The sequence below is a fragment of the Salvelinus alpinus genome, chromosome 9, assembly GCF_045679555.1.
Source record: "Salvelinus alpinus chromosome 9, SLU_Salpinus.1, whole genome shotgun sequence".
In the NCBI taxonomy this organism is placed as follows: domain Eukaryota; kingdom Metazoa; phylum Chordata; class Actinopteri; order Salmoniformes; family Salmonidae; genus Salvelinus; species Salvelinus alpinus.
Window position 1 is genome coordinate 80,503,499 of NC_092094.1, and position 15,714 is coordinate 80,519,212.

The window sequence follows — 15,714 nt, forward strand, 5'->3', positions numbered from 1 at the left end:
GTCTCTGGCAAAATATTGTTCCTCCCCTGGGGAGGGGGCTGGTGTGTGTACATGGGGGGGGTCCGATCGAAGATGGCCAGAGGGTTTGTGGTGCTACCTGTGTGGGCACTGCCCAGGCCGTTTGCCACCCTTTGCCACCACACACACCCTCTTCCGACCTCCCTGGGCCAGTGTCTGCTCATGCCCCATCCACACACCCCAGAGCAGGACCACCCAGCCGGCCAAAGAGCCGTGAGAAGGCCACTTTATGCTCCCAGACATCCCAATTCAACCACAGTGGCGCCCCCCTAACACCCATGCAGCCACGGCCCACAAGCTCTCTATGTTTGTACTCTATGTGTGTGTGTGTGTGTGTGTGTGTGTGTGTGTGTGTGTGTGTGTGTGTGTGTGTGTGTGTGTGTGTGTGTGTGTGTGTGTGTGTGTGTGTGTGTGTGTGTGTGTGTGTGTGTGTGTAAGACTGTCTGTGTGTGCTTATGTGTGTATGTAAGAGTGTTTGTGTGTGTCAAAAGGGAGTGACTCTTGTCTTTCAACTGCTAGCCCACCATCCCCAATTAACCCCCATCCCCAACCAAAAACTTTCCCCAGGCCTAACCAAACCATAATGAGCTATAGCTGGGTTCAAAAAAATACTACACAATGCAATGTTTCATTATCAGAGGGCCAGAGAGGCTCTCATTAACACTGGCGACCCCTACTGCACGCTACCTGCTGCCTCCACTAGACTGGCTACCACACATTCCTCAGGGCATCAGGTGAGCTTCAGGAGCATGGGGTTAAAACCGTGGAAACAAGTTGTTTGATTTTCTTCAAGATATGCTATATTTGACTGGCGTACGCTGTCATAATTCATGACAGATGTTGCAGTACACAGTTTAATACTCTTTAAATGTTTTATTTCATATTATAACAGATGTTTGCCCCCCTCCCCTTTTCTGTAACTTTCTGCTCTCTCTTGGATTGGACCGTGTGATGACATTTATCCTGTCTGTGGCTGTGCTGGTTGAGCACTGGTTGGGCCGGGGCAAGCAGTGTGACCACTTAGGCTTTGTTCTATCTCTCTGTGGGCCCTCACCCAACCATGATGGAAATTGCAGGGGACAAATTAGCCACACAATGGTTAATAATGGTTACAACAATTGACTGGCCACAGACGCCATGGCTTTCCCTTGCTTTGTGTGCATGTGTGGGTGGGTGTGTGCGTGCAAGTGTGTGTTTGTGCAATCATGCTTGCGTGTGACCATGCTTGCGATTTGCTGTGTCTGTCCATGCTTGCCTGTGTGTGTCTGTGCACTCACATGAGCATCGATTCTATGTCAATGCGTAAAGGATAAGAGGGTTTTCACCACGCAGCCAAAGTGGTTTCCATACCCACTGCAGCATTCCCAGGGAGGGAGTAGGAGAGAGGAACTAGAACAGCAGCTCTGCAGGAACATGATTCATTCTCTGTGATGTTTCTCCAACTGAGCCCCCTGCAGTGCCAGAGATCACTTGGAAATGATTTTGACTTTGATTTACTGCCTGATTGTTCAATTGTCGGCTTTGGATCTCTGATCTTTTAATAAGGTTTGTTTTTGACACACAGAGAGGTGGTAAGACCGAGTGCTGTGACTCACTCTGTTCAATGACTGCGTTCTCTGTTATCATACACACACAACACAGATGAAAAGCGAAGATGAGTTCCTGTGTAAGTAATCGTACGATTGACAGATCCTGCACGGGCTGTTGCAGTACATATGTAGGATCTTAATTTGTTCGCCCTGTTGCAGGAGAACTTTCCTGCAATGCAGCACATTTTTATCTTGTAGTGTATATGAGGTATAATAAAGCTTCTGAAATAATCCACATAAAAATGCACATTTCCTGTTGCTGCAGGATTATTTTCCTGCTGAAGCAAACTGGTTCGAATTAAGATCCCACATCTGTACACACTGAATTAACCTAACCAGTTTGAGTCAGATATTGATACAGAGGGTTAAAGTTATGTAAGAGAGAGAGGAAGTAATAAAATAAGAGATAGTTACCGACAGGGTAGGGAGAGAGACAGAGGGAGAGAAATAAACTCTGACAGCGCACTATGAAACACGTCTGGGAGAGACACAGAGGTGTCGCCATAGCGCCGGCGCTCTCCAGGATGATGAAACGGCCAATGCTGAGCCATTCATTCATGGCACCTCCTATTTGTTTTTCTTTCCCGGCGTCTGATTGGCTACCGGAGGCAAGCGGCAAGTGAGCTGCGCGCTTCCCTTCCTGGGCCGATGACAGATTTAAAGGATAGTTCCGTATCCCCCTTGTTACAAATAACTTCCTATGACATGTTTGGGCACGCTGACAATGTTTTGAGTGAAAACAGCTGGTCGGGATACAAGCTTTCAACCCCTGGGGTGGGCTACTTCTTCAATTGCTGTGTTATCCCTCAAAAGAGAGACAGAGTGAGGGAGAGAGGGCCCGAGCAGGGCTGGATTAAGGACTTTGCCATCTTTGTGACAGAGAAGCGCCAGAAATATAACCGTCTGGACTGTTGCCGATTGGCTTTGTGGTGAGGAGTAGGCTACCAGAGCTGTGTACCCTGCCCCCCCCAACACACACAAACACACACACACACACTCACACACACACAATTAAGTCAGGGGATTGAAAGACATGGTGAGGTGTGTCATTGTTAACTCAGACAGGGAGGAATGCATGAGCAGATTTTCAGATTCTCTGTCTGTATCCATTACTGAGGCATGAATCATGTATTTATAAGCTGTTTCAGCTTGATGCATGTGCCTCTTGTTATGGACAGACAAGAGCTATGTCTACAGTATACCCTCCAGGTCAACCAACTCATTTGTAACTTCTGTCTAGTCCTCTCTCTCTCTACCTCTGCACCTCACTCCCTCCCTCTTTCTCCCTCCTGCTTTTTCTCTCCCTTCCTCCCTCTCTCCCAGCGGTCCTGAGGGGCGAGTCTCAGTGATCAGTCTCGTTGCTATTGGAGTGTTCTTCTCAATCGCCTAATCAGAGGAGATGGTGAAATCAATGGTCTGGATCGTAACAGGAATTTGTAATGAATATCCAACTGAATCAATGTGTTCTTGTGTGGGATGAGGGGCTGAGCTTTGACCTTCCTCAGGACAACACTCTAAGCGGCCTGTATTGGATCACTTTTGGGAAATGGTGTGGGAGAGGGAAGGGCTGAGAGAGGTATTAGTAAATAGAGGTTTCAAGGAGTGAGGCACAAAGTCAGCCACTTGAAATAGAGTACTAAAACTACCATTCGGTCAGCTGAAATTAGACCACCTCTCCAAGGCTAACTGATACTATCAATCACATACTGTACACCATTATGAAGACTTGGATGAGTTCACCCTTCTGTGGGGTTCCTCTTCCATGTGGTTAAAGAGAACCAAAGAGGAGATGGGAGAGCCAAGAGAAGCAGAAGCAGAATAGGAGAGGAACACAAGCTAGGTTTTCATCCAATTGGTGATAGATTTTCATTAGAATATTCAAAAATCTGCATAAAAAGAATATGCAACATTTTCCCACCAGAGTTTGTGTTTCCATCAAATTGACTTGTTGAGGAAGGCTGTACGTGATAACATAGTGCACATAAAAATATACTGAACAAAAATATAAACGCAACATGTGAAGTGTTGGTCCCATGTTTCATGAGCTGAAATAAAATATCCCAGAAATGCAAAAAAAGCTTGTTTCTCTCAGATTTTGTGCACAAATTTGTTAACATCCCTGTTAATGACCATTTCTCATTTGCCAAGATAATCCATCCACCTGATAGGTGTGGCATATCAAGAAGATGATTAAAAAGCCTGATCATTACACAGGTGCACCTTGTGCTGGGGACAATAAAATGCCACTCACTCAAAAATTTGCAGTTTTGTCACACAACAAAATGCCACAGATGTCTCAAGTTTAGAGGGAGCGTGCAATTGGCATGCCGACTGCAGGAATGTCCACCAGAGCTGTTGCCAGAGAATTGGATGCCGCCTCCAATGCGTTTTAGAGAACATGGCAGTATGTCGAACCAGCCTCATAACCAAAGACATCATGTAACCCGCCAGCCAAGGACCTCCACATCCGGCTTCTTCACCTGCGGGATCGCCTGAGAACAGCCAACCGGATAGCTGATGAAACTGTGGGTTTACACAACCAAAGAATTTCTGCACAAACGGTCAGAAACCGTCTCAGGAATACTCATCTGCGTGCTCGTCGTCCTCACCAGGGTCTTGACCTGAATTCCCCGTGGTGACGGTGGGGTTATGTTATGGGCAGGCATAAGATATGGACGACACAATTGCATTTTATCAATGGCAATTTGAATGCACAGAGATACCGGATTCAGATCCTGAGGACCATTGTCATGCTATTCATCTGCCGCCATCACTTCATGCTTCAGCATGATAATCCACGGCCTTATGTCCCAAGGATATTTACACAATTCCTGAAAGCTGAAAATTTCCCAGTTCTTCCATGGACTGCATACTCACCAGACATGTCACCCATTGAGCATGTTTGGGATGCTCTGGATCTTCGCACAGCCATCGAAGAGGAGTGGGACAACATTCCACAGGCCACAATCAACAGCCTGATCAACTTTATGTGAAGGAGATCTGTTGCGAGGCATGAGGCAAATAGTGGTCACACCAGATACTGACTGGTTTTCTGATCCACGCCACTACCTTTTTTTAAAGGTATCTGTGACCAGCAGATGCATATATGTATTCCCAGTCATGTGAAATCTATAGATTAGGACCTAATGAATGTATTTCAATTGACTTATTTCCATATATGAACTGTAACTCAGTAAAATCTTTGAAATTGCTGCATGTTTTTTTTGCAGTGTAACTTTTGCGGTAAAATTCCCATGTAACGAATAAAACATTAATTAAATGGGTTTCCATCGCATTTTTAAGTCTACTGATGGTTTTCTCATGAAAAAATGTGCGTTATATAGCAAATGTGCCCACTCTGGTATTGGCATGTGCGCTCTAGCCAACAGCTGGCAGATACGGTGCAGGTATAGGTGCGGTGCGGTTATAGTCTACCTGATGGAATTATTATGGACAAAAGAGAGAGATTACTTTTATTTGTTCAAAGGGCAGCCAAGCATCGATCATCATGTCCCCAGAATAAGACCCTCAATATTTAAAGGAGCATCAAGCTCATCACTTTGCACTTTCACCCCCCTGTGAAGTTCATTTATTTCATCTGTAGCCTAACTGCATGGGTTTCTGAGTCGTAATGAAGGGACCACACACCGTATCATTGCGTGTCTCCAAGTTTACTTCGATATGTTGGTTATTATATCAATATTTGCGCATAAAGGCATTTCCTCCCCCATTTCTCGCATAATTCAATTTATCAACGCACAAAGATCCCACCATTATTGAACAAGCAAATTATCTGTCGCCATTTATCAAATTGTACTTCCTGTTTCCATCACAGCTGTTGCGATTTTTTTTATATACCGTATGACTTTACTCACATAAAAACTGTGGATGGAAATGTGGTTATTGACACAATGTTGGAGAGGAGGTCAGTTAAGACAGTTGGATGGGAGAAAAGTGTAACAACTGGCAATTGGAGAGGTAAGGCACACACACAGGGAAGAGGGGAGATGGGGGAAGTGGGGAGTTAGATAGGGGAGGCAGGAGAGGTGGGGAGATGAGACTTTGAGGAGGAGGCAGGAGAGGTGGGGATATGAAGAGACTTGGAAGAGGCAGGAGAAGTGGGGAGATGAAGAGACTTGGAAGAGGCAGGAGAGGTGGGGATATGAAGAGATTTGGAAGAGGCAGGAGAGGTGGGGATATGAAGAGACTTGGAAGAGGCAGGAGAGGTGGGGATATGAAGAGACGGAAGAGGCAGGAGAGGTGGGGATATGAAGAGACGGAAGAGGCAGGAGAGGTGGGGATATGAAGAGACTTGGAAGAGGCAGGAGAGGTGGGGATATGAAGAGACTTGGAAGAGGCAGGAGAGGTGGGGATATGAAGAGACTTGGAAGAGGCAGGAGAGGTGGGGAGATGAAGAGACTTGGAAGAGGCAGGAGAGGTGGGGATATGAAGAGACTTGGAAGAGGCAGGAGAGGTGGGGAGATGAAGAGACTTGGAAGAGGCAGGAGAGGTGGGGATATGAAGAGACTTGGAAGAGGCAGGAGAGGTGGGGATATGAAGAGACTTGGAAGAGGCAGGAGAGGTGGGGAGATGAAGAGACTTGGAAGAGGCAGGAGAGGTGGGGATATGAAGAGACTTGGAAGAGGCAGGAGAGGTGGGGATATGAAGAGACTTGGAAGAGGCAGGAGAGGTGGGGATATGAAGAGACTTGGAAGAGGCAGGAGAGGTGGGGATATGAAGAGACTTGGAAGAGGCGGGAGAGGTGGGGATATGAAGAGACTTGGGAGAGGTGGGGAGATGAAGAGACTTGGATGAGGCAGGAGAGGTGGGGAGATGAAGAGACTTGGAAGAGGCAGGAGAGGTGGGGAGATGAAGAGACTTGGAAAAGGCAGGAGAGGTGGGGAGATGAAGAGACTTGGATGAGGCAGGAGAGGTGGGGAGATGAAGAGACTTGGAAGAGGCAGGAGAGGTGGGGATATGAAGAGACTTGGAAGAGGCAGGAGAGGTGGGGAGATGAAGAGACGGAAGAGGCAGGAGAGGTGGGGATATGAAGAGACTTGGAAGAGGCAGGAGAGGTGGGGAGATGAAGAGACTTGGAAGAGGCAGGAGAGGTGGGGATATGAAGAGACTTGGAAGAGGCAGGAGAGGTGGGGAGATGAAGAGACTTGGAAGAGGCAGGAGAGGTGGGGAGATGAAGAGACTTGGAAGAGGCAGGAGAGGTGGGGAGATGAAGAGACTTGGAAGAGGCAGGAGAGGTGGGGAGATGAAGAGACTTGGAAGAGGCAGGAGAGGTGGGGATATGAAGAGACTTGGAAGAGGCAGGAGAGGTGGGGAGATGAAGAGACTTGGAAGAGGCAGGAGAGGTGGGGATATGAAGAGACTTGGAAGAGGCAGGAGAGGTGGGGATATGAAGAGACTTGGAAGAGGCAGGAGAGGTGGGGATATGAAGAGACTTGGAAGAGGCAGGAGAGGTGGGGATATGAAGAGACTTGGAAGAGGCAGGAGAGGTGGGGATATGAAGAGACTTGGGAGAGGTGGGGAGATGAAGAGACTTGGATGAGGCAGGAGAGGTGGGGAGATGAAGAGACTTGGAAGAGGCAGGAGAGGTGGGGAGATGAAGAGACTTGGAAAAGGCAGGAGAGGTGGGGAGATGAAGAGACTTGGATGAGGCAGGAGAGGTGGGGAGATGAAGAGACTTGGAAGAGGCAGGAGAGGTGGGGATATGAAGAGACTTGGAAGAGGCAGGAGAGGTGGGGAGATGAACAGACTTGGATGAGGCAGGAGAGGTGGGGAGATGAAGAGACTTGGAAGAGGCAGGAGAGGTGGGGATATGAAGAGACTTGGAAGAGGCAGGATAGGTGGGGAGATGAAGAGACTTGGAAGAGGCAGGAGAGGTGGGGAGATGAAGAGACTTGGAAGAGGCAGGAGAGGTGGGGAGATGAAGAGACTTGGAAAAGGCAGGAGAGGTGGGGATATGAAGAGACTTGGAAGAGGCAGGAGAGGTGGGGATATGAAGAGACTTGGGAGAGGTGGGGAGATGAAGAGACTTGGATGAGGCAGGAGAGGTGGGGAGATGAAGAGACTTGGAAGAGGCAGGAGAGGTGGGGAGATGAAGAGACTTGGAAAAGGCAGGAGAGGTGGGGAGATGAAGAGACTTGGATGAGGCAGGAGAGGTGGGGAGATGAAGAGACTTGGAAGAGGCAGGAGAGGTGGGGAGATGAAGAGACTTGGAAGAGGCAGGAGAGGTGGGGAGATGAACAGACTTGGATGAGGCAGGAGAGGTGGGGAGATGAAGAGACTTGGAAGAGGCAGGAGAGGTGGGGATATGAAGAGACTTGGAAGAGGCAGGATAGGTGGGGAGATGAAGAGACTTGGAAGAGGCAGGAGAGGTGGGGAGATGAAGAAACTTGGAAGAGGCAGGAGAGGTGGGGAGATGAAGAGACTTGGAAGAGGCAGGAGAGGTGGGGAGATGAAGAGACTTGGAAGAGGCAGGAGAGGTGGGGATATGAAGAGACTTGGAAGAGGCAGGAGAGGTGGGGAGATGAAGAGACTTGGAAGAGGCAGGAGAGGTGGGGAGATGAAGAGACTTGGAAGAGGCAGGAGAGGTGGGGAGATGAAGAGACTTGGATGAGGCAGGAGAGGTGGGGAGATGAAGAGACTTGGAAGAGGCAGGAGAGGTGGGGATATGAAGAGACTTGGAAGAGGCAGGAGATGTGGGGATATGAAGAAACATGGAAGAGGCAGGAGAGGTGGGGAGATGAAGAGACTTGGAAGAGGCAGGAGAGGTGGGGATATGAAGAGACTTGGAAGAGGCAGGAGAGGTGGGGATATGAAGAGACTTGGGAGAGGTGGGGAGATGAAGAGACTTGGATGAGGCAGGAGAGGTGGGGAGATGAAGAGACTTGGGAGAGGTGGGGAGATGAAGAGACTTGGATGAGGCAGGAGAGGTGGGGAGATGAAGAGACTTGGAAAAGGCAGGAGAGGTGGGGAGATGAAGAGACTTGGATGAGGCAGGAGAGGTGGGGAGATGAAGAGACTTGGAAGAGGCAGGAGAGGTGGGGATATGAAGAGACTTGGAAGAGGCAGGAGAGGTGGGGAGATGAACAGACTTGGATGAGGCAGGAGAGGTGGGGAGATGAAGAGACTTGGAAGAGGCAGGAGAGGTGGGGATATGAAGAGACTTGGAAGAGGCAGGATAGGTGGGGAGATGAAGAGACTTGGAAGAGGCAGGAGAGGTGGGGAGATGAAGAGACTTGGAAGAGGCAGGAGAGGTGGGGAGATGAAGAGACTTGGAAGAGGCAGGAGAGGTGGGGAGATGAAGAGACTTGGAAGAGGCAGGAGAGGTGGGGATATGAAGAGACTTGGAAGAGGCAGGAGAGGTGGGGAGATGAAGAGACTTGGAAGAGGCAGGAGAGGTGGGGAGATGAAGAGACTTGGAATAGGCAGGAGAGGTGGGGAGATGAAGAGACTTGGATGAGGCAGGAGAGGTGGGGAGATGAAGAGACTTGGAAGAGGCAGGAGAGGTGGGGATATGAAGAGACTTGGAAGAGGCAGGAGATGTGGGGATATGAAGAAACTTGGAAGAGGCAGGAGAGGTGGGGATATGAAGAGACTTGGAAGAGGCAGGAGAGGTGGGGATATGAAGAGACTTGGAAGAGGCAGGAGAGGTGGGGAGATGAAGAGACTTGGATGAGTTAGGAGAGGTGGGGAGATGAAGAGACTTGGAAGAGGCAGGAGAGGTGGGGAGATGAAGAGACTTGGAAAAGGCAGGAGAGGTGGGGAGATGAAGAGACTTGGATGAGGCAGGAGAGGGGGGAGATGAAGAGACTTGGAAGAGGCAGGAGAGGTGGGGATATGAAGAGACTTGGAAGAGGCAGGAGAGGTGGGGAGATGAACATACTTGGATGAGGCAGGAGAGGTGGGGAGATGAAGAGACTTGGAAGAGGCAGGAGAGGTGGGGAGATGAAGAGACTTGGATGAGGCAGGAGAGGTGGGGAGATGAAGAGACTTGGAAGAGGCAGGAGAGGTGGGGAGATGAAGAGACTTGGAAGAGGCAGGAGAGGTGGGGAGATGAAGAGACTTGGAAGAGGCAGGAGAGGTGGGGAGATGAAGAGACTTGGAAGAGGCAGGAGAGGTGGGGAATTGAAGAGACTTGGATGAGGCAGGAGAGGTGGGGAGATGAAGAGACTTGGAAGAGGCAGGAGAGGTGGGGATATGAAGAGACTTGGAAGAGGCAGGAGAGGTTGGGAGATGAACAGACTTGGATGGGGCAGGAGAGGTGGGGAGATGAAGAGACTTGGAAGAGGCAGGAGAGGTGGGGATATGAAGAGACTTGGAAGAGGCAGGATAGGTGGGGAGATGAAGAGACTTGGAAGAGGCAGGAGAGGTGGGGAGATGAAGAGACTTGGAAGAGGCAGGAGAGGTGGGGAGATGAAGAGACTTGGAAGAGGCAGGAGAGGTGGGGAGATGAAGAGACTTGGAAGAGGCAGGAGAGGTGGGGATATGAAGAGACTTGGAAGAGGCAGGAGAGGTGGGGAGATGAAGAGACTTGGAAGAGGCAGGAGAGGTGGGGAGATGAAGAGACTTGGAAGAGGCAGGAGAGGTGGGGAGATGAAGAGACTTGGATGAGGCAGGAGAGGTGGGGAGATGAAGAGACTTGGAAGAGGCAGGAGAGGTGGGGATATGAAGAGACTTGGAAGAGGCAGGAGAGGTGGGGATATGAATAAACATGGAAGAGGCAGGAGAGGTGGGGATATGAAGAGACTTGGAAGAGGCAGGAGAGGTGGGGATATGAAGAGACTTGGAAGAGGCAGGAGAGGTGGGGAGATGAAGAGACTTGGAAGAGGCAGGAGAGGTGGGGAGATGAAGAGACTTGAAAGAGGCAGGAGAGGTGGGGATATGAAGAGACTTGGAAGAGGCAGGAGAGGTGGGGATATGAAGAGACTTGGAAGAGGCAGGAGAGGTGGGGAGATGAAGAGACTTGGATGAGGCAGGAGAGGTGGGGAGATGAAGAGACTTGGAAGAGGCAGGAGAGGTGGGGAGATGAAGAGACTTGGAAAAGGCAGGAGAGGTGGGGAGATGAAGAGACTTGGATGAGGCAGGAGAGGGGGGGAGATGAAGAGACTTGGAAGAGGCAGGAGAGGTGGGGATATGAAGAGACTTGGAAGAGGCAGGAGAGGTGGGGAGATGAACATACTTGGATGAGGCAGGAGAGGTGGGGAGATGAAGAGACTTGGAAGAGGCAGGAGAGGTGGGGAGATGAAGAGACTTGGATGAGGCAGGAGAGGTGGGGAGATGAAGAGACTTGGAAGAGGCAGGAGAGGTGGGGAGATGAAGAGACTTGGAAGAGGCAGGAGAGGTGGGGAGATGAAGAGACTTGGAAGAGGCAGGAGAGGTGGGGAGATGAAGAGACTTGGAAGAGGCAGGAGAGGTGGGGAATTGAAGAGACTTGGATGAGGCAGGAGAGGTGGGGAGATGAAGAGACTTGGAAGAGGCAGGAGAGGTGGGGATATGAAGAGACTTGGAAGAGGCAGGAGAGGTGGGGAGATGAACAGACTTGGATGGGGCAGGAGAGGTGGGGAGATGAAGAGACTTGGAAGAGGCAGGAGAGGTGGGGATATGAAGAGACTTGGAAGAGGCAGGAGAGGTGGGGAGATGAAGAGACTTGGAAGAGGCAGGAGAGGTGGGGAGATGAAGAGACTTGGAAGAGGCAGGAGAGGTGGGGAGATGAAGAGACTTGGAAGAGGCAGGAGAGGTGGGGAGATGAAGAGACTTGGAAGAGGCAGGAGAGGTGGGGATATGAAGAGACTTGGAAGAGGCAGGAGAGGTGGGGAGATGAAGAGACTTGGAAGAGGCAGGAGAGGTGGGGAGATGAAGAGACTTGGAAGAGGCAGGAGAGGTGGGGAGATGAAGAGACTTGGATGAGGCAGGAGAGGTGGGGAGATGAAGAGACTTGGAAGAGGCAGGAGAGGTGGGGATATGAAGAGACTTGGAAGAGGCAGGAGAGGTGGGGATATGAATAAACATGGAAGAGGCAGGAGAGGTGGGGATATGAAGAGACTTGGAAGAGGCAGGAGAGGTGGGGATATGAAGAGACTTGGAAGAGGCAGGAGAGGTGGGGAGATGAAGAGACTTGGATGAGGCAGGAGAGGTGGGGAGATGAAGAGACTTGGAAGAGGCAGGAGAGGTGGGGAGATGAAGAGACTTGGAAAAGGCAGGAGAGGTGGGGAGATGAAGAGACTTGGATGAGGCAGGAGAGGGGGGGAGATGAAGAGACTTGGAAGAGGCAGGAGAGGTGGGGATATGAAGAGACTTGGAAGAGGCAGGAGAGGTGGGGAGATGAACATACTTGGATGAGGCAGGAGAGGTGGGGAGATGAAGAGACTTGGAAGAGGCAGGAGAGGTGGGGAGATGAAGAGACTTGGATGAGGCAGGAGAGGTGGGGAGATGAAGAGACTTGGAAGAGGCAGGAGAGGTGGGGAGATGAAGAGACTTGGAAGAGGCAGGAGAGGTGGGGAGATGAAGAGACTTGGAAGAGGCAGGAGAGGTGGGGAGATGAAGAGACTTGGAAGAGGCAGGAGAGGTGGGGAGATGAAGAGACTTGGAAGAGGCAGGAGAGGTGGGGATATGAAGAGACTTGGAAGAGGCAGGAGAGGTGGGGATATGAAGAGACTTGGAAGAGGCAGGAGAGGTGGGGATATGAAGAGACTTGGAAGAGGCAGGAGAGGTGGGGAGATGAAGAGACTTGGAAGAGGCAGGAGAGGTGGGGAGATGAAGAGACTTGGAAGAGGCAGGAGAGGTGGGGAGATGAAGAGACTTGGATGAGGCAGGAGAGGTGGGGAGATGAAGAGACTTGGAAGAGGCAGGAGAGTTGGGGATATGAAGAGACTTGGAAGAGGCAGGAGAGGTGGGGATATGAAGAAACATGGAAGAGGCAGGAGAGGTGGGGATATGAAGAGACTTGGAAGAGGCAGGAGAGGTGGGGATATGAAGAGACTTGGAAGAGGCAGGAGAGGTGGGGAGATGAACAGACTTGGATGGGGCAGGAGAGGTGGGGAGATGAAGAGACTTGGAAGAGGCAGGAGAGGTGGGGATATGAAGAGACTTGGAAAAGGCAGGAGAGGTGGGGAGATGAAGAGACTTGGATGAGGCAGGAGAGGGGGGGAGATGAAGAGACTTGGAAGAGGCAGGAGAGGTGGGGAGATGAAGAGACTTGGAAGAGGCAGGAGAGGTGGGGAGATGAAGAGACTTGGAAGAGGCAGGAGAGGTGGGGATATGAAGAGACTTGGAAGAGGCAGGAGAGGTGGGGAGATGAAGAGACTTGGAAGAGGCAGGAGAGGTGGGGAGATGAAGAGACTTGGAAGAGGCAGGAGAGGTGGGGAGATGAAGAGACTTGGATGAGGCAGGAGAGGTGGGGAGATGAAGAGACTTGGAAGAGGCAGGAGAGGTGGGGATATGAATAAACATGGAAGAGGCAGGAGAGGTGGGGATATGAAGAGACTTGGAAGAGGCAGGAGAGGTGGGGATATGAAGAGACTTGGAAGAGGCAGGAGAGGTGGGGAGATGAAGAGACTTGGATGAGGCAGGAGAGGTGGGGAGATGAAGAGACTTGGAAGAGGCAGGAGAGGTGGGGAGATGAAGAGACTTGGAAAAGGCAGGAGAGGTGGGGATATGAAGAGACTTGGAAGAGGCAGGAGAGGTGGGGAGATGAACATATATTGGATGAGGCAGGAGAGGTGGGGAGATGAAGAGACTTGGAAGAGGCAGGAGAGGTGGGGAGATGAAGAGACTTGGATGAGGCAGGAGAGGTGGGGAGATGAAGAGACTTGGAAGAGGCAGGAGAGGTGGGGAGATGAAGAGACTTGGAAGAGGCAGGAGAGGTGGGGAGATGTAGAGACTTGGAAGAGGCAGGAGAGGTGGGGAGATGAAGAGACTTGGAAGAGGCAGGAGAGGTGGGGAGATGAAGAGACTTGGAAGAGGCAGGAGAGGTGGGGATATGAAGAGACTTGGAAGAGGCAGGAGAGGTGGGGAGATGAAGAGACTTGGAAGAGGCAGGAGAGGTGGGGAGATGTAGAGACTTGGAAGAGGCAGGAGAGGTGGGGAGATGAAGAGACTTGGAAGAGGCAGGAGAGGTGGGGAGAAGAAGAGACTTGGAAGAGGCAGGAGAGGTGGGGATATGAAGAGACTTGGAAGAGGCAGGAGAGGTGGGGATATGAAGAGACTTGGAAGAGGCAGGAGAGGTGGGGAGATGAAGAGACTTGGATGAGGCAGGAGAGGTGGGTATATGAAGAGACTTGGAAGAGGCAGGAGAGGTGGGGATATGAAGAAACATGGAAGAGGCAGGAGAGGTGGGGAGATGAAGAGACTTGGAAGAGGCAGGAGAGGTGGGGAGATGAAGAGACTTGGAAGAGGCAGGAGAGGTGGGGAGATGAACAGACTTGGATGAGGCAGGAGAGGTGGGGAGATGAAGAGACTTGGAAGAGGCAGGAGAGGTGGGGATATGAAGAGACTTGGAAGAGGCAGGAGAGGTGGGGAGATGAAGAGACTTGGATGAGGCAGGAGAGGTGGGGAGATGAAGAGACTTGGAAGAGGCAGGAGAGGTGGGGATATGAAGAGACTTGGAAGAGGCAGGAGAGGTGGGGATATGAAGAGACTTGGAAGAGGCAGGAGAGGTGGGGAGATGAAGAGACTTGGAAGAGGCAGGAGAGGTGGGGAGATGAAGAGACTTGGAAGAGGCAGGAGAGGTGGGGAGATGAAGAGACTTGGATGAGGCAGGAGAGGTGGGGAGATGAAGAGACTTGGAAGAGGCAGGAGAGTTGGGGATATGAAGAGACTTGGAAGAGGCAGGAGAGGTGAGGATATGAAGAAACATGGAAGAGGCAGGAGAGGTGGGGATATGAAGAGACTTGGAAGAGGCAGGAGAGGTGGGGATATGAAGAGACTTGGAAGAGGCAGGAGAGGTGGGGAGATGAACAGACTTGGATGGGGCAGGAGAGGTGGGGAGATGAAGAGACTTGGAAGAGGCAGGAGAGGTGGGGATATGAAGAGACTTGGAAAAGGCAGGAGAGGTGGGGAGATGAAGAGACTTGGATGAGGCAGGAGAGGGGGGGAGATGAAGAGACTTGGAAGAGGCAGGAGAGGTGGGGAGATGAAGAGACTTGGAAGAGGCAGGAGAGGTGGGGAGATGAAGAGACTTGGAAGAGGCAGGAGAGGTGGGGATATGAAGAGACTTGGAAGAGGCAGGAGAGGTGGGGAGATGAAGAGACTTGGAAGAGGCAGGAGAGGTGGGGAGATGAAGAGACTTGGAAGAGGCAGGAGAGGTGGGGAGATGAAGAGACTTGGATGAGGCAGGAGAGGTGGGGAGATGAAGAGACTTGGAAGAGGCAGGAGAGGTGGGGATATGAAGAGACTTGGAAGAGGCAGGAGAGGTGGGGATATGAATAAACATGGAAGAGGCAGGAGAGATGGGGATATGAAGAGACTTGGAAGAGGCAGGAGAGGTGGGGATATGAAGAGACTTGGAAGAGGCAGGAGAGGTGGGGAGATGAAGAGACTTGGATGAGGCAGGAGAGGTGGGGAGATGAAGAGACTTGGAAGAGGCAGGAGAGGTGGGGAGATGAAGAGACTTGGAAAAGGCAGGAGAGGTGGGGATATGAAGAGACTTGGAAGAGGCAGGAGAGGTGGGGAGATGAACATATATTGGATGAGGCAGGAGAGGTGGGGAGATGAAGAGACTTGGAAGAGGCAGGAGAGGTGGGGAGATGAAGAGACTTGGATGAGGCAGGAGAGGTGGGGAGATGAAGAGACTTGGAAGAGGCAGGAGAGGTGGGGAGATGAAGAGACTTGGAAGAGGCAGGAGAGGTGGGGAGATGTAGAGACTTGGAAGAGGCAGGAGAGGTGGGGAGATGAAGAGACTTGGAAGAGGCAGGAGAGGTGGGGAGATGAAGAGACTTGGAAGAGGCAGGAGAGGTGGGGATATGAAGAGACTTGGAAGAGGCAGGAGAGGTGGGGATATGAAGAGACTTGGAAGAGGCAGGAGAGGTGGGGAGATGAAGAGACTTGGATGAGGCAGGAGAGGTGGGTATATGAAGAGACTTGGAAGAGGCAG